The sequence below is a fragment of the Anastrepha ludens genome, chromosome 4, assembly GCF_028408465.1.
Source record: "Anastrepha ludens isolate Willacy chromosome 4, idAnaLude1.1, whole genome shotgun sequence".
NCBI lineage: Eukaryota > Metazoa > Arthropoda > Insecta > Diptera > Tephritidae > Anastrepha > Anastrepha ludens.
The window spans coordinates 89,021,174-89,041,556 of NC_071500.1; positions in this window are offsets into that span (position 1 = coordinate 89,021,174).

Genomic DNA, 20,383 nt, shown 5'->3' on the forward strand with positions numbered 1-20,383 from the left:
TGCGTTCATAGGCACCAGTGCTTTAATTAATATTGAAAAGCTTAGCGATTTGTCGTAGCCACTCAATGTTCATGGATTCTCTGTTTTACTGTTTTGAAGGTTTGATTTTTGCCATCGTCTACGGAATTATTCTGCCTATTGGTTTTCGGTTTTCAGCCCTTCCTTGATTCGTGTCCCTGTGACTATACGTTCTTTTTTATCTTCCCGCTAATAATGCAATGCCTCGAAGCACTTATATATATTTCGCGAATAAAAAGTTTCCTACGAATTTTTACCTTTCTAGAGCTTGGTTTTATAAGCGGGTTACACGTATAAAGAAATTAGCTAATTCTGTTCAAACCAATTCATTGAACTTCATAATGAATCGCAATATTTATTTAAAACTTTGAATCAATATTTTTGATTAGTTTCACAAGGAACAAATGGCATAGGAACATCACTTTCTTCAGAGATTTGAATTCATTTCCGCACTCGGATAAGTTTAAGATTATTGTAAGAATTTTCTTTCACTTTAGCAAAATAAATAAATGGGATTCACTCACTTCGCAGAAAATCGAAATTTGCTGTAACAAATTGAATAAGCGCTCAAAGTTTATTTTTACTAATCCAATTTGCATGCTTCGGATTGAATATGCCCAAAAATTTATTTCGGTGAAATCATGAAATGTGGCAATTAAGTCTGAGTGCCACCTGAAGCATTCAGAAAGAGGATGATGGAGCAGAGAAAAATTTGAATTTCGTCATTCATTTGTATAGCAAAATGTTATTTAGGTGACTGTAATTACAACACCAACAAGCTTTAATTGGCAGCTATATAAAATTTGATATTCATGTTATTAGAAATTCATACGTACATCCATACATATATATACAGAGATTAGATATACCTGCCTGTAGGTAGCTGGCACGCCCGCTGTGGTGGCAGCAAAGGTAAATAGCCATCAACCGAAATCAATCGCTCAAGCGGTTATTTAATTTGTTTTTTAGCTAGACACTGGTGAGCCATCCAGCTGTTCAGTCAGTCATCAATCGGGCATCAGGTGGTTGGATGAGTGGCCAACAGGTAGCAGAAACTAATATTTTGGGTCAATGAATTTTTATCGTGAAACTGTAACCAAATACCGCGATGAATGAGATTGTATTTAGCAACAAAAAACGAAGGTTTTGGTAGGAAACTTAACTGCTTCATGTAGCTATATCGAAATTTTAATTTAAAATAAGGTTGTACGAGTATATGATAAGAAAATCTATTATATGTAGATCGCCAATGAAAATTTGAAGGAAATAAAATGAAATAAAATAAAATAAAATAAAATAAAATGAAATAAAATAAAATAAAATAAAATAAAATAAAATAAAATAAAATAAAATAAAATAAAATAAAATAAAATAAAATAAAATAAAATAAAATAAAATAAAATAAAATAAAATAAAATAAAATAAAATAAAATAAAATAAAATAAAATAAAATATTAGGAAGGAAAACCAGCTTTTCTACAAAAATCAAAAAAGCTTTTATAGAAATCTGCAACAAAACAGCAATGCAGAATCTCAGACATTATATCCACAACAACAAGAGTTAGAGCAGTTTTGGGAGAAAATATGGGCACAAGCAAAACTCTTCAATGCTGATGCGAATTGGTTAGCCAAAGAAAAAGAAAAAGCGGATAACGTTGCACCAATGCACTTCTACGACATAAAAGTAGAAGAAATAAAGAATAATATATGTACTTCAGCTAACTGGAAATCCCCTGGCCTAGACCAGCTACACAACATATGGCTTAAAAAGCTCTCAGTAATGCACGAAGCACTCGCAAGATGCTACAACGAGCTACTGAAAAATATAGCTGCTATCCCAGAATTTCTCACTGCCGGAGTAACTTATCTTCTTCCAAAGGACGCACCATCTGCTGATCCAGCAAAATACCGCCCAATTACTTGCTTGAGCACGACATACAAACTCTTGACGAAAATTATCGCTAACCGAATATATGAACACTGTGAAAGTAACAGCATTTTATGTGAAGAACAGAAAGGTTGCAGGAAGCGCACAATGGGCTGTAAAGATCAGCTTATTATAGACACTGTTATCACAGGAGTAGCTCTGAGAAGAAGGCGGAATTTAAGCGTCGCATTTATTGACTACAAAAAAGCTTTTGATTCAATGCCGCATGATTACCTATTAGAGATATTAAGAATATACAAAATCGATGCTGCCACTGTTGCCCTCTTGGGCCGCTTAATGAGCAAGTGGAATACAAAACTGGTTCTAAATGGAACTGTTTCGAAACAGATTTCAATCAAACGTGGTATATTCCAAGGGGATGCCTTAAGCCCGTTATGGTTCTGCATTGGTCTCAATCCACTTAGCAGGCTTCTCACACTTAAACAAAATGGCTTTATACTCAAAACTGAAGTAAGAGAGCACACGTTCAACCATCTTCTGTTTGTTGACGACTTGAAACTGTACGCAAACAAAAAGCATAAGCTATATGAGCTGATAGATGCCACTAAAGCTTTTAGCGATGACGTGGGAATGGAATTTGGACCAGATAAGTGCAAAATAATACATTTGATTAGAGGTCAGCTTGATGAATCCGAAGAAAACTACGCAGTAGACCAAAATACGATTATAGACAACTTGCATAGCAGCGAATCTTATAAATATTTAGGATTTCTGCAACTTAAAGGAATCAACCACACGCTAGTAAAGCAAAACCTCATTAAAAAATTTGAGGCACGACTGAAAGCTATATTAAAAACTAGTCTGAACAGTGGAAATAAATGCAAAGCAATTAATATCTGGGCCATACCCCTTTTGATATACTCATTTGGAGTAATAAAATGGTCTCAGACAGACATCCTTCGGATTGAAACGCTGATACGCACCACTTTTACAAAGTTCCAAAGCCATTACCCTCAAAGCGCTGTGGAAAGAATATCCCTTCCTCGAAACGTTGGTGGGAGAGGAATCATTAACATAGCGCGTCTGCACTTCTCGCAAACTTTAAAGCTACGTACATATTTTCTACGCAGCGAGTCTCATCTACTTAAAGCTATAGCTATGGCAGATAAGGGCTTTACCCCGCTAAGTCTGATAGAGCAGGACTTCCCAGTACCTGAGGGGGTTAAATCCCCAGCAGAAATGATCGCAGCATGGAAGGCAAAAACAATACACGGTGCTCATCCCCATGATCTCGAAATGGAATGGATAGACGCACAATCATCCAATTTATGGTTGAAAAAAGGAAAACTATTTTCTGAAACAGAAGGTTTCGCAATCGCTATCCAAGACCGAGTTATTCCAACAAGGAATTTCCGAAGGTCGATACATGGCGAGGCAATAGAAGATAGATGCCGAAGGTGCGGCATTTACGGTGAAACAATCGACCATATAATTGCTGGATGTAGCGTACTTGCCCCCCGTGAATATGTCATGAGACATAACAATATAGCGAAGATCCTCCACCAACAACTTGCGATGAAACACGGACTCTTGCAAGCAGAAGTCTTGTATTTTAAATATGAACCAAAGCCAACATTGGAAAATGCGAATTTTAAACTGTACTGGGACAGATTTATATCCACAGATCAAACAGCAGCTGCCACCAAACCTGACATTATTTTGTTCGACAAGATAAATAAAACAATCGAAGTAATCGATATAGCGGTGCCCCTTAATCGCAACATCCAAAGCACATACTCCACCAAAGTATCGAAGTATGCAGCTCTGGCCATAGAACTTAAACGGATGTACAAAGCGAGGGAAGTGAATATAATACCAATAATTATATCTTCCACTGGATTAGTGCCTAAGCATTTAATAAAAAACTTGAAGAAGTATGACTGCCAACACCTCTTAGAAGACATGCAGAAGTCGACCATACTGGACACATGTGCAATAGTTCGTAGATTTTTAAATATTTAAACAATAGTAATCGCATGGGCGTAGAACTTGGACTACGCTCCACCAGAGCACAATCCCTTGAAAATTTTATCCGGGATGTGTAATCTCCGGTAATAGCCGAGATGGATTAAGCTCAAACAAAATAAAATAAAATAAAATAAAATGCCCGCAAGGGCATCTCTCATTAGAGAGTTGACGGGCATGACAACCCCGCGGCCCCTAGTCACGACCCTGCACGGACATCCCTCACCGAGGGGTGCTGGAAGTAACGACTCCACGGCTCCGAAGTTTCAGCGAAGAAGAAAACAGTCCGCTAAAATGCCTAACATGCCGGCTGTGTGAATGCATATCTGAAGGACACAGTTAACCCAGAAGGAAATCTGTAAACCACCTGGCAGAAGGTTTAAAATGCAATTACCCGTTTCAAAAAACGGAGAGCCGCATTACAGAGGAATCTAATGATTGCAGCCGAGCGAGGATATTCGCTCAAGTGTCGGCAGAAGCCACGGCTGCCGGCGAGGGCTCTGCTCATCGGCATCAGATAGCGGAGTCGCCAGTAGTACAACAACAACAACACGAAAACCCCAACACTGCGACAAGTGTTTCTCAAGTTAAACTTGGGACCCCAAGAGCAGGTCGTGTTAGACAGCGTATTCAATGGACAACGGAAATGAATGAATATGTCCTGCGCTGCTACTACATTTCCACAAATTGTGAAGAACCGGAGCACATGGCGACCTATCGTGAGAGAATGTTAGACCTCTTTTTAAGAAGATACAGACATCTGAATGGGAAGCTAACCGAAAATAGCCTTGCTACAAGAAAAAAAGCAATCTTCCAACACGAATATGTAAGAAAAGAAAAGCAAGAGGAAATTAAAAGTGCAATACGCAACGAGCTACGAGGAGTGGAAGGAAGCGAAGAAGAAATAACACCAGAGATAACCGAGGCACGCAACCCACAGCCTGAAAATTTAGCGGAATTTGCCAACGTACAACCTGAAATTAACTTGATCTATGAAAGTACTGAAAGCGATGGTCCAGAAACTAATGAAGAACGGGAGGTGAAAGATATTTTCCATAATTATCTGGCGAATTATGAAGGTATGGATCCATTGCTAAGACCAAGGCTACCCCGATTAGGCGAATCGGAAAAGTTAAACGAATAAAAATAAAAAAATGTTTTAAAAGAATATTACAAATAAACTAAAATTATTACGAAAACGTAAGCTAATTAAAAACATAATTGAAAACAAAAGTTAAAATAAAATAACAAAAAAACAACTAAAAAATAAAATGGCATGAAAAAATTAAAAAAAAATTAATAAAAAAATTTAATTAAAAATTTAGTTAATTAAAAAAAATGAATATAAAACCAAATCATGAAAAAAATAAAACAGAAGGCCACAAAAAAAAACAAATTAAATAAAATCAAATAATTGAAAATTTATATAATAAAATAAACAAATTAAGCAAAAGTAAATTCAATTATTAAAAAAAGAGTAAAATAAAAATAAAATAACCTAAACAAAATAGGGTCAAGTTAAATATGAAAATATTAAAAGAAATAAAATGAAGAAAAATGCAGTCAAATTATGAATAAAATAAACTTATAAAAATGAATAAATTAAAAAAGAATGAGATGTAATAATAAAAAACAATTTACAACAAAAATTAAGGTAACTAAAAAAAAAACTAAAAACAAATTTTAAATAATATTAAAGAATGAATAAATAAATTAAAGCTAAATAAATAAAATATATATATATATATATAATAATTGGCACGTACACCTTGTTTTTGTGTTTGCCCGAGCTCCTCCTCCTATTTGTGGGGTGCGTCTTGATCTTGTTTCACAAATGGAGGGACCTACAGTTTCAAGCCGACTCCGAACGGCAGATATGTTTTGGTTTTTATGAGGAGCTCTTTCATGGCAGAAATACACTTGGAGGTGTGCCATTGGCTGAAACTAAGTTTTCTCTGGGAATTCCGAATGGTAGTCACGCACCAACCCCAGGCGACCGCCTAAAAATATAACGGCATGAAAAAATTGTTAAGAGACAAATAAAATAAAATAGAACTTAAATTAAAAATAAAAGAAACCAAAAAAATGAATAAATCAAAAAGGTATGGAAAAAATAGAAAAATAGAATACAAAAAATTAATTTAAATTAAATTCGATTATTAAAAAAATATTAAAAAATAAAATAAATTAATACATGAAATGTAAAATGACATATAAAAATTAATAGTCACTTAAAAAAATTAGACACAGTTTAAATTAAAAACTAAATTAACTAAAAAAGCAAGATCAAATACAGTAAAATTAAAAATAAAGTAAACTTTAGAAAGGTAAATAAATAAAAAAGGAACAATATGAAATAATTAAATAAGAAAAATAATGATAATTAAAATAAAACTAAAGCGAAAGGAAATAAATTAAAATTGAAATGCAAAAAATAAAAAGAAAGTTAATAATTGTATAATAAAAAAAATAAATGTAATATCCCATTAAAATTAAGAACAAACACAAAATAAACTTCGATAAAATGAGTAAAAATAAAAAATAAAAAAGAAATATATAAAAAAGAAAATGCGACAAAATTACTTTCAAATAAATTAAATTGAAATGGAAGATATAAAAAAGCAAATAAATAAAATAAATTAAAATAGGTGCCACTTTGCTTTTGCTATTTGACCAGCGAAGTTGTTTTATTTCATTAATTTTCTTCTTCTTCACACTTGTCATAAGCCTGAGAAAATATCGACAAGTGCACACGGCTCAAGACGTATCTGTGCAATATGGACAAATACCTACACATGCGCACACATAACAGTCAACATAGCTAAAATGCATACCATAAACATTTGCCGCGCTACAGCCCGTCCAACTCTGCCAGTTTGCCGCTTCTTCTGAAGCAAATTCTTAAATCACCGTCGGTCTGTTCGGCCACCCCTTCACTCCGCTTCGCACTTCTGATTCACCGCCATATGTTCCATGTAACGAACACATGTAAGTGAGTATGTACTCGTTTGTACTTTATGCTACATGCCACCTAGTACTCTATAGCCGTAGCGCATTTTCAATTAGACCTTTGATCCTTGTGCCTCATATTGTTCTTGTTGTTGGTGTTGTTGATGTTTCGGTTAGCTTTTGTTGTTCTTTTACTTAAGTTATTACTACATACCGCGTATATGGTTTGTTGTTGTTTATGGTATTTTTGTTGCTTATGACACACACACACACACACACACACTAATGCTTAAGTATTTGCAAGCTATTGGCCATTACACTGTGTGACTGCCACATACTCGCATTTGCTACACTGCACTGTTTTGTTCTTGCACGCACACATACATACATTTGTACATATGTATGTGCATAGGTAAGTGCTTCTAAAAAGGCTAGTGGCGAGTGGCTGGTGGCTGGTGGCTGATGACTGTTTGGTTGGTGACCGCGCGACCGCCATCTCCGTAGCGGCGGCTGATTCGATCAACTGGCACTTATACGAGCTAGAATATGGTTTGTATTAACAATTGTAAACTTAGAGTAGATATTACAGCAGTTACGGCTATGTGCCACCAATGGTCGCCACACCAAACGCGTTGCGAGCGTGTGAGCCAAAACGCAATCGAATTGCCACATAAGTAGGCATTTTGCCATGCTATATTGGGGAAATGGCGGAAAATTAAGTAAACGGGAAAATTTTGTAATGGAGTTGGTCAATTTAACTGTTTGTTTTCACAGAAACTGAAGAAGCTAAGTTGCAGTAAATGTGGATAGATTTTTTTCTTTTTGGTTCCGCGTTTAATTGAATTCCATTTAGTTTTACTGTATTTTTTTATTTCTTTTTGATTTTTAGTTCATTTAATTTTTAATACAAATTGGATTTTTTTTATTTAATTATTCTTTTTATTCATTTTATTTACAGTTTTAATTTATTTTACTTTGATCTATTTTCTTTTATTTTATATAATTTTATTTTATTTTACATTAGAAATTTTTTGTTTTAATTTATTTTACTTTATTCTTAAATTTTTTTTAATATTTTGTCAGATTTCAACAGATTGTATTATACTCCATTTGACTGTATTTTATTCTATATTATTTTTCATTTGAGTTTTATCCTATTTTATTAATTTTTACTTTATTTTATATAACATTTATTTTCATGTTATTTTTAATTCTGTTTTTTTAGCTTATTAGGTTTTCTTTTATTTTATTTTATTTTATTTTATTTTATTTTATTTTATTTTATTTTATTTTATTTTATTTTATTTTATTTTCTTTTATTTGAGCTTAATCCATCTCGGCTATTGCCGGAGATTACACATCCGGGATAAAATTTTCAAGGGATTGTGCTCTGATGGAGCGTAGTCCAAGTTCTACGCCCATGCGATTACTATTGTTTAAATATTTAAAAATCTACGAACTATTGCACATGTGTCCAGTATGGTCGACTTCTGCATGTCTTCTAAGAGGTGTTGGCAGTCATACTTCTTCAAGTTTTTTATTAAATGCTTAGGCACTAATCCAGTGGAAGATATAATTATTGGTATTATATTCACTTCCCTCGCTTTGTACATCAGTTTAAGTTCTATGGCCAGAGCTGCATACTTCGATACTTTGGTGGAGTATGTGCTTTGGATGTTGCGATTAAGGGGCACCGCTATATCGATTACTTCGATTGTTTTATTTATCTTCTTGTTGGGAGCAGCGGTTTGATCTGTGGAAATAAATCTGTCCGAGTACAGTTTAAAATTTGCATTTTCCAAAACTGCCTTTGGTTGATATTTAAAATACAAAACTTCTTCTTATAAGAGTCCGTGTTTTATCGCAAGTTGTTGGTGGAGGATCTTTGCTATATTGTTATGTCTCATGACATATTCACGGGGGGCAAGTACGCTGCATCCAGCAATTACATGGTCGATTGTTTCGCCGTAAATGCCGCACCTTCAGCATCAATCTTCTATTGCCTCGCCATGTATCGACCTTCGGAAATCCCATGTTGGAATAACTCGGTCTTGAATAGCGATTACGAAACCTTCCGTTTCAGAAAATAGTTTTCCTCTTTTCAACCATAAATTGGATGATTGTGCGTCTGTACATTCCATTTCGTGATCATGGGGATGGGCACACTTACTTTATTTTATTTCGTTTTGCTTGTTTATATAATTTTAAGTTTTAAGTTTTTTAATATTTGCAATTAACTTTGTTTATATATATTTTTTAATTTTTAATTTACTTTATTTAATTTAATTTTAGATTTTTTATATAATTTTTGTTTTTATATATTTTTTTATATTATCTGAGCTAAATAAAGAAAATTAAAAGAAAACGAAGTAAAATAAAATAAAGTAATTATTTTACTTTGTTTTCTTTTAATTTTATTTATATATTTGCTTTAATTTATTTTATTTAATTTAACTTTTTTTACATAATATTTATTTATGTGTCTTTTTATTTATTTTTTTAAATATTCTTATTTTTTAATAATTTTCATTTCACTTTTTTTTTACCTAATTTTGTATTGTATTAATTTTCTTATATATTTTTCAATATTTTTAATTTACTTTATTCAATTTAGTTTTACTTTTTTGATATAATTTTTATTTATGTATATTTTGGTTTATTATTTAATATGTCTTATTTTATTTTACCTTGTTTTCTTTTAATTTTTTTAGTTTAAGTTTTCTTCATTTTATTAATTTTTATTTTAATAATTTTACCTATGTGTTTTTAGTATAATTTAATTTACTTTATTTTATTTGGTTTTACTTTTTTTACATAATTTCGAATTATGTTTCTTTGTATATTTTTTAATATTTTTCTTTTTAATATATTAATTTCTTTTGCACTTTTTTATTTTATTTCATATTAATTTTCGTTTATTTAAATTTATTTATTTATTTGGTTTCACATAATTTTTTTATATTTTTTATATCTTTTTTAATATTATTTAAATTTCGATATTTTATTTTTCATTTTACTTTATTTTAACTTAATCTTATTTTACTCTTTACTAATTTGCTCCGTACATTTTCTATGCTCTTTTCTGCTTTACTATTCTACATATTAATAATTTTTTGCCTTCTGCAAGACTGACATTTTCCACCCCAATTCATAAAGATATCTATTGAAATTCGGTCTATCAATTTCAGTTTCCCAATTTTGGCGCAGTACCTTATAAGTGACCGCCTTTAAGTGATGCCTTTACCTGCTGTTCCACCTGTTACCGCTCTTACAGTTGTTTTTGTAATTCAATGTCTGTTTTTGTTACAGAGTTCACTCATATCACTGCCATGTATCTGAACCTTTGACTATGCGTTAGAACATGGGAAAATGCGATGATAAGAGCGGAAGCTTTACGCAGCCAAATACTTGGCTGAATTTTTAGCTACATAGAAGTAAACGCATACCCAGTAGTAAATGCTTAAGATTTAAAAATAGTGGATTAAACTAAATTCCTGCGCAAAATATGAAATGGTATCGATCTGCGCTTAAAAATTTCTCTGAATGTTTGGTGGTAGAGAAACTGGAATTATTCGACCAATTTGTGCTTAAAATGCCTAACGCATCATCAAAGCTGCCGTCGCAGCAATGGTATGCCCGAAGACTAAAAAGCTCTCAAACTCTTCCTCGTTTGAATCCGTCACCCACCCTGGAATCGCTTTCGCATTACTGCAGAGTGGCGATCTAATGTAATGAACTTCCCCGAAATCGCTTCAATATTGTTAATTAAGTTTCCGTCAAAAATTTATGGAAAGGCGTAATCTGCTTCTTGGCTAAAAATAAGTGCCGGCTTTTCTGTCTTGTCTGTGTAAATAGCTGTAATATACTTTCAAATCACGTGCCATTGCTACAAAAATTTCTACTGGGTTGCCTTCATTGCACAGTTTCTTACACACACTCATACGTCCACACATTCATTCTCTACATAAGATTCGCATTACTATTGCGCTTTTAGTTTGCAATTCAATTGCCAATATTGCGTGCTCCATGCATGTATTATTGTGTTGTTGTTGTTTGCATTGCAATTGAATTTTCCATGCTGACAACTAACAGATCAATTCATGATAATTGAATGGACCACCACTGCTAGCCACAAGAATGCTGAGGACAGTGCGAGGCATTCACAGGAGGGCGAGAATAAAAGTGACTAGAAGCTGGCTGCTGGTTTGCTTACATGCGAGGTAAGGTAAGTAAGAATAGGAAAACGTGCCGGTAACTACAAGTATTCTAATAGAGTTATCTGTATATATGGCTTTAAAAATCGTTCTAGCGGAGCCAGTTGGTTGAACGTTTTTATGATTTTTTTTATTATTATTTATTTTATTAGGTTTGATTTACACATTTTATTTATTTAGTACTTTGACTAAAAGCTTATAACACATTAATTATCTGAAAAGTTCAAAAAAAAAAGAGTTAAACTAAATTAGTTTTTGTGTTTGAATAAACTATATACCTTTTATGGAAGAATAGGCGTGAGACCACAGCGAAAAAAAATTCTCGAAACTCAATACCGAAGGTATTTTATAATATAGTTCCAGGAATCTTGCATTTTGTAAGACTAAAATTGAATGCGCCATCAAACTGCATACCCAGAAAATCTTTAAAAGTTCTGGTTAAAAAGTTGAACTTTTTGCTGGAATTTTGATAAATTTTGAATAGTTTTGTACAAAGTTTGGAACTTTTCGTTGTATGGTTCTTCTTAATGTATGAGGACTGACTATATCGTGCCGACGGTAACATTCAGTAGAAATTTTGCAACTCTCTTTCCATCTAGGAAAGAATGGATTAAGGGATTCTCACCAAACAACTTCGACACTACAGTCTATACAGATGACAGTAAAATGGATTGGGGGGTTGGAGCTGGCATATACGAGTATTCTCATAGACTTAAATTTGAAAAATCTGTGCGTCTCTCTAATGCTTGCAGTGTCTTTCAGGCGGAAGTACTGGCAATTGGGGAAGCTTGTAGGCTACAAATCGCAGATCCCTCTTTTAAGGGCAATATCGCTATTCTTTCGGATAGCCAAGCTGCAATCCAGGAACTGGATTCAGCTACAACAACCTCTATGGTAGTGGAACAAAGTAGGAATAGCCTTTCCACCTTGAGCGAAAACCAAAAATTTACCTTAATCTGGGTTACGGGACATCGGAGAAGGGGATCTGCCATGAATAACGCTCTTTCAGAATCGGTAGCCACACCATTAGGTGCAGTCAAGAGTACAATTTCCCTAAAATACCTTCGAATCGCGGATTGTAGCAGCAGAACGTTATGGCCAACCTACAACCTCAAACAATCGTCAATACTGTTAAACATGAAACGACGGGACGCCTGGAGACTAACGGCAGTCATAACTGGCTTTTGCTCTGTCGGAGAACAAGCAGCCAAAATGGGCATCCCTCACAACACATATTGTCACAGTTGTAAACAACCAGAGAAAAAGCAAACAATCTTGCATTTCCTCTGCGAATGCCCTGCCCTATGGAAGGACAGAATGTTAACCCTGAGCACACCGCTGTTCGAGAGTCTCGAGCAACTGTCTGGCTTAGATGTCAACAACCTGTTAAGGTTCCTGAACCGCATAGACTGGATATAGTCATGCTGTAAGAAACTGTTAAACAAGTTGGTAACGAGGATGTGGCAGCAAAATAGTGCGGAAGCGCTAGTTGGACTCTGGAGGAATCACCACTTAAATCAACCAACTAACCATGAATTATCGTATTTGTATATACTAAATAGTAGATGGTTGGGTAAAACATATATGGGAATATCAATTAAAAGTTTATCGTTAAGTTTACTATTACTTAGATTCGGCCCGACACATTCAGTCTTCTAAGTGAAGTCGAAATATCGACAAATAAATAAAACTAATAATTTAATTTGTGGTCTTATTGTCAATCCGGTCTTTAGCTGATAAAATAAAAATGAAATAAAATAATAAAAAATAGAAAATTAAGTATTTGAAGGCCACTAAAACAGTTCAAATTAGGGAAGCATAGCAAATCTTAAAATTATGAACTCTCTTTTCTCGACATTTTTGCGAAATTCCGAAATTCAAAAAAACTATACCTCCAACTACCGTTGCTATTTATTGAGGTATGTGCCAACTACACCAAATGCAACATTTGCGCTAGCGCAACAACAATACAGCTCACATTTACACTCTTAGCTACAAAGTTCTACCCTTTCATTTTTGTCTTTTGCCAATGAAATTAGAGATATGTTGGCGCATCTCTAGCTTAAGTGCGAAAATCACACAGATTCTAGTAAACAGCTACCGGTGTTGCTGGCATATCAATAGCATGGTGCGACCAACTAGTACAGGTTGCACGCATGTTTCATGCAACATGGTGGTGCACTGATAAAATATGCACAACAAATAATAAATAAATATTTACCATATTTAGTTACAGAATTAGTGTGTTCAGTTGTCGCAGTGGCTACCGTTCGCGCACGTACACGCACCGAGCATTCGTAACTTAGGTATTGTAACATAATCGTGCGCATTTATGCTTAGCGCAGCAATACTCAGTATTGAATGAGTTCGCATCTTAAGTCTTTTATTATTTATTATTTTTACTTGCGCTGGCCTTTTAGTTGAGTGCTTAATCGATTTCGAAAAGTGTGATTAGTTTAAAGATTAATTGTTGTTGTATTTTTTATTAATCTTATTTTAAGATGTTTACCAGGTTTAGTTAATAATTACTATTTTTTTTATTTCAATTATTATTATATTTTTTTTTTTTTTGATATGGAAATTTAAGTTTAAGCAGAAAAATGTGCAATATTCGTTTCAGTGAACGGATTTTCAGGAGACTTTAGTACAAATATATGTTTAAATAGTGTTGCTGCCGTTTTAAAATATTAAAATTAATACTCGATAGCAAGAAGTTGAAAATATTACAATATTATCGCTCAATGGACACTTTCTGAGTTAATGCATGCTTTTGCTTGTTATATAGCATTTTAAACAGTTGCTTTCACAAAATCGTTTTAAGGGGCTAGCGGTAATCAAAATTTTCAAACAAATCGTTTTTTGTGCATTTTCTTAAAGTCTAATATATTAAAAATATTGTGTGAAAATTAGAAGTGAATCCGACAAATATTTTTTGTATTATTCAACAATTAACAAAGGGCGCTCCGGAGTGCTCGAGAGCAAGTAGCAAGCAACCGACCGACAGCAAAATTGTAAATGCGTTTTTCTTGAACTGGTGTTCACTGTATTAAAAACTGCTTGATAGATTTCAATAAAATTTATACTGCTTTTGAAAACCATAAAAAGCTCGTGCCTAATCGAAGGATTTTTTTTTCCAAAACTTTTGATTTTTAAGGAGACAGATACCTGTAAATCGCCATATTTTCCCTGATTTTCATTAAAATAATTTAAAATGAAGAAGTCAATATATTTTTTTCAAAATTGTCTTACAGTTGTTTTATACATTAAAATAATATAAATTGCTTTTTTTTTATTTTAATAATTTAAAATGGCGGATGTACACTCAATTCTTCCAGGAAGGTCGGAGCGGGGCTTCTGAATCAGCGGGCAATGTAGCATCGGGGTCAGGGACCTGAAACAAAAAACTAAAAACTTTTTTGTTTAATAATGTCATACTTTCTACATGAATTAAGCAAAAATGGGGAGAACATAATTCGAGGAATAAAATGCTTCAAAAAAAGAATGAATTTTGGGGCGAATTTTCCTTCTATTTTTAATGCGAAAAATTATTTTTTCGAAAAATTTTCGAATTGTAAATTCACATAGGAAGTGTGATAATATCATAAAAAAGATGTACCGAAAGTTTCAGGGAAATCGGTCAATAACTTTTCGAGTTATCATGGACGCCAAATCGAAAAATATACTTTTGAGAAAAACGCTTCTAAAGTTTGAATACAACGTAACTATACCTCTCCAAGCGCTAGAACGTAAAGAAAAGAGCCGTCACGGTTGACGATCTATAATATAAGAAATACTTAAATTTACGTTCTAAAATTTTTTTGACATATTCTTAAAGGATTATACATATTAACATTTTATGAAAAACAACTTTTTTTTCCAAATTTTACAGGTATCGTTTTTGTTCTCAAAGTTCTAAAAAATATTCCCTGAGGCCGCCATATTGTTAATTTTGAAAAAAAGCTTCGATCAGGCACAGGATTATCTATTAATTCATTTTCTAATTTCTCTTGTCCGATTGAATTTAAATGAATCTCCAAGGATTTGTGATGATCACCGCAAGGGACTTCTGGAGAAACGAGCTCCACACAAACAGTGATAACTTTTACAATTATTAATTTTTATTTTAAATTTTACTAAAGTCAAGTCGAAATATGAAGTATTAATTCTGTAAAATAAAGCAATTGACTAGTAAAACAAAATTTTTGAAAATCGTCATTTTTTCGGGCTTCTGACTTGCCCTTAACTCTTTTCGTCGTCTTAATTTCTTAAGGTTTAGAGGTACGGTTTCAACCCGAAATAATTATGGTATTTATTTTTCAGTCAGACGAACTAGGAAAATGGATAATTTTTATAAATTACACCACTGCACTGCAAGGCGTTGGGTGAGCCCCAAATGTTTATGGTAATTATTTATTATTTTATGAATATTAAATTTTTTTTTCAATTTCAAACGTTTATTAACAAAAAATGGTTAGAAATTTAATCTTCAAAATAATAGCCAATGCTAGCGACACTTTTTTCCCATCTCTCAGGCAATTTGTGGATGCCGCGCCAAAAACATTGGCCGTCTTTGGTCACAAACCAATCATAGAGCTATTTTTGGGCTTCTTCGTGAGAATTGAAGCTCTGCTCGGAAAGTGCGTGGCCCATCGATGCAAACAAATGATAATTGGAAGGTGCCAAGTCAGGTGAGTAAGCCGCATGCACCAGCGGTTCTAAATCGTACGTCTCCACCAATTCTCGGGTCGCTTTTGTTCGATGTGGCGGTGCATTGTTATCAAGTCAGTTCATGCGGCACCCATTTTCCGCACTTGCCAAATAAGATTCTCAGGAAAAGTAAGCTCCCTTGCATGAATCATCATTAATTTTGAAGGGTTCTCTTCAATGATTGCTTGCATTTGTTGCAAATCGGACAGTGCCGGAATATTTCACGTTTTGCAATAGATTCTGCATTGCTGGCTGGTTGCTTGATGCTTCCAATTCATCCTATGAATGATTGAACGAGCGTACTAAAGAAGATTAAAACTTTCTAAATCGATGTTATTTGACAAATACCCTGACGGTAGCTGCAAGTCTCTTCATTTCAAGAGTTAAGTTGTAGTTTTCCACGTCTTATCAGAAAAAGAAGCAAAAAAAGGAAATAATAATAATGGTTTCGGGAAGTTATATAGTGACTCTATGTTCTTCTCTTCTACATTCGTGCTTTTAAATACCGTATGCATCCAAAATAAAAAAGTCGCTTTAAAGATTTTCATTTGAGAATTTTGTATTTACTACAATACTTCAAAACCCCAAACGAAGAAGTCTAGTGATGAAGCCTGCGGAAAAACTGAATATAAAACAGCCCTGAAATTTGTGTTAAAAAATGATTCCCCATACTCCAGTTGTTTATAAAGTAGCTCTATTGATTTTGTCTCTATCTGGTTGTAGCCTACAAGTGAATTCACAAAGAAATTTGCAAAAATTATTTTACTATATGGTCATATTCCATATTTAGATATTCAAGTCACCTTACTTTTGCCACATTCTCTAATAAGTAAAGTTAAGCTGCTTCCGAATTTAGATCTTTCTTGATTTGCTTGCTGGAATTACTTGCCTATATTTCTGGAGTTCTCAGCTTTAATTTATTTTTTATTTTTTGGTGGGTGAGGTAGGATTATAAATGCTTTCGCACTTACAGCGACCGTCGTCAACTGCGACGAATGGTGTAGCTACTAAAACAATCCCTCCTCCTCTTCTGGGCACACTTCCTTCCCGAAACTTTCCCAGTTCTAATTGACATTTCCTTCTTCTCAAACTTAGATTTTTCCAAATTTTGACTGAATCAACAGTTCACTAGAGTAACTAATTACATTTGCGCAGGATTTGTGCTCGATTTTCGCTGATTTCTGTATTTTAGGCGGTTTACACGTGCTAACACACCTTGTTTCAGCCAGCATAAAAAACTCGTTGCTTTCATTTCGCCACATTTTGCAGTACTTTGCGAAGCATTCTAAACGCTGCTGCCTACCGCTGTTACCAATTCGTGCTTTTGGTTTTGCTAATTTTCCGCTTTAAATAAGAATTTAAGTATTTTGCTTTCCATTCTACTTATTCAACGACTGTCCGACAAGTGTGCATATGAACACATACATATATTTCTGTATATATATGCACTCACACATGTTCATATATACATGTAAAGTGTGTGTTATTCCCTTTTCTAAAATAGTAAATTTTATTTTAAAAATGCATCAAATTGGAAATGCATTAAATTTAATTACGTTTCTTCTTCGCCAGCTCAGCTAAGCAAGCGGAGGCCGTCACAATAATGCCCAGCAGCAAGTCGTTGCATCGTCAGCACCATTCAGACGGCTAGCAGTGTCTGGCAGACAGTCGACTTTTCTGCTCAACTGGGCGTTCGTAGCAGCTATAAAAATTCACTTTGCCGCGCCATGAACGAAAATTGTTTAACCTGCCAGGGTAAACTACAAACTATATGCTCGACAGTGGCAATGGCAAACTGCAGTAAAAAAATACAAAAAATTAAAAAAGATTGTAACAGCTAAAGCAGCAACAGTGTGGATGTGCCACAGCTGTTGTATGGCTTCTGTAAGACGTCGCTCGTCATCGTTAGTTGTGTGTTGAAATTAAAAGGCAGCAACTGGCAAATGTAAATCATTTCACCGTAGCAGTGGCCCACCAAAACAAGTGCTGACAAACCGCAGAGAAATAACAACAACTACAAAGTGAGTGAATAAAATCAAAACAACTTGTGTAAGTCACATATGTGTATGTGTGTGTATGGCAGTTATACTTTAGCGAAAGCAGTAACAGCGCGACAACAACATCTTTTGAAAGAACAAATCAAAGCATTGCGCCCTCTAACCTCCCATAAAATTTCGCATATAAAATGAACCACTGAGTTAACGCAATAACAGCAACGGTTGCAACAGCAGAAAGCATAAAGCAAAAGTGCGGCAATCGCAAATGCAAGGCAATTCAAATGCACATTCGTGCCAGAATGGTAGTCGTTGGGTGCTCAGGAGGGCGAATGCAGATATTCTGCAAACAGAATACACAGCCACCAGGCAATTGCAGTAGGTGCGTGCGTATGTGGCGCGAGTGAGTCATTGAGTCAACCCCATCTGGTTTCGAACTATTTACACATGCACGGTGCGTTTTGTAATATCTTATTTTATTTTATAATTTTTGTTTTGTGCGAAGGAAAAGCCTTGGTTTGACAAATCAGAATGTCTCTTTATGCGAAAATTGCGTATAAAGTGAAATACATTAAATGAAATACTTAATAAATTTTTTAAAAAATTCACAAGAAAGGGAAGAAGGGTTTTTAGGGAAAAGCAATAACTTTAAACATTTTCGTCTAGCATTTTTGCACCTTAAAAAGTAGAAGTAATTATATTATATCATAAAAAAAAATTTCACTTCTTTTGCAATTGAAAAATAAGAGGCAACACTAACTAAAAATACTTTCAATTAAAACGTTATTAGCCATTGTTTGCTTGAACTTTTCTTTTATCTACCATTTTTACCTTAAGAACTAGGTGGCAACGCCATACACAAGTAATTCTATTAACGCTTACTTAATTATTTTGAGCACATTTAATTTGAGACCCATAGCGGAGCCTCTAAAATAATTCTTTTCTTAATTTGAAATTTTTTCTGTAAAATCACAGAGCCATTCACAAGTGAGAGCAAATTAAAAATATTATATAATATATGGTATATGTAATATAGATATTTCTATATTTTCTTCCAAATAATAAATTTTTGAAATCGATGATCTTAATTTCTAAAAAAATAGTTGGCAACGCCGGGATTTTTTTTACTGGTGTATATTTCGGCATATTTTTTTAACAACTAGTACATTTCTTTTCGATTTCTTAATTTCCGAAAAATAGGTGGCAACGCATGAACATTTTTTGCTGATGTATATTTTTCCATATTTTCTTACAACTCATAAATTGTTTAAATCAATTATCTTAATTTCAAAAAAATAGGTGGCAACACCCGTAAATTTTTCACTTATATACATTTTCGTATTTTCTTTAATACATTTTTGTACTAAATATTTTATTTTCAAAAAATTGGTGGCAACGCCTGGAATTTTTTTCTGATGTACAATATATTTTTTGATATTATCTTACAATTAATATTGTACATTTTTCTCGATTTCTTAAATTCCGAAAAATAGGTGGCAACGCTCGCAAATTTCTTATTGATATATATTTCCATATTTTGTTATAGGTAAATCATAAATTTGGAAATCAATTCTCTTTATTTGAAAAAAACTAGGTGGCAACGCCCGCAAATTTTTTATTGATATATGTTTACATATTTTCTTACAACTTATAAATTTTGGAAATCGGCTATCTTAATTACCAAGAAAAAGGTGGCAACACCCGAAAATTTTGTTGAACTTTTTTTAATTCCATTCATATGATAATCATATTTTTGTATTAAAATGAAATGAGTCATAGGTTGCTAAAATTAAGTTTTGCAATAAAATTCACGTGGCAACACCTGTGTAATTTTTTCTTTCATTAACGCTTGTTTAAACACATTTGATTTGTTATTTATATTTTATATATTTTTATTTTAAAACCCAAGTGAAATTTAAGAAAGGTGTTTAGTTATGCTATAAAAATCATGTGGCAACACTTGTACAATTTTTTGTTTGCTAATACTTTTTTAAACACTTTTTATTTCATACTTATATCTTAATATTCAAGTGAAATTTGTGAGAAATTGCTTTTTAAATATCAGGTAATATTGGGTTAGATTTTTCTTCAAGATATTTGCCTTGTAATATTATATTTACGGATATTTTTTAACAAATATCCCTTTTAATACAAAAAAGTGTCAGCATCCTGCTAAAATAGTCGAGAGGTGATGGAAACAAACAGACTTGGTTTTAGAAGGCCATTTGAGAGTAGCGCGCTACCCCAAGGCCTATGAAAAAAAAGAATCCTGCTAAAATTAATGTTACTCACTTTCTAATTAAGATTCACAAACTTTCTAATGCAAAAGATATTAAAATCGGCCAAATCTCCTTTCGAGAAATAAACCACTGGTTTTTAATCCTCTCATTACGCGCGGAAACCAACTCGAGTTGTCAATGCCTAGCTATAGTTTGGTACAATATTCTTGTGACCAGATGACCAAATGAATCTGAGATGAAAGTATTCATATGTAGACGAAAGGGATGTTAGGCACTCTCCAACTAGTTGCGAGCGTACTGACGTCGAGCTCAGGGCGCTAATTGCCGCTTCCCTATAGTCCAATTCAA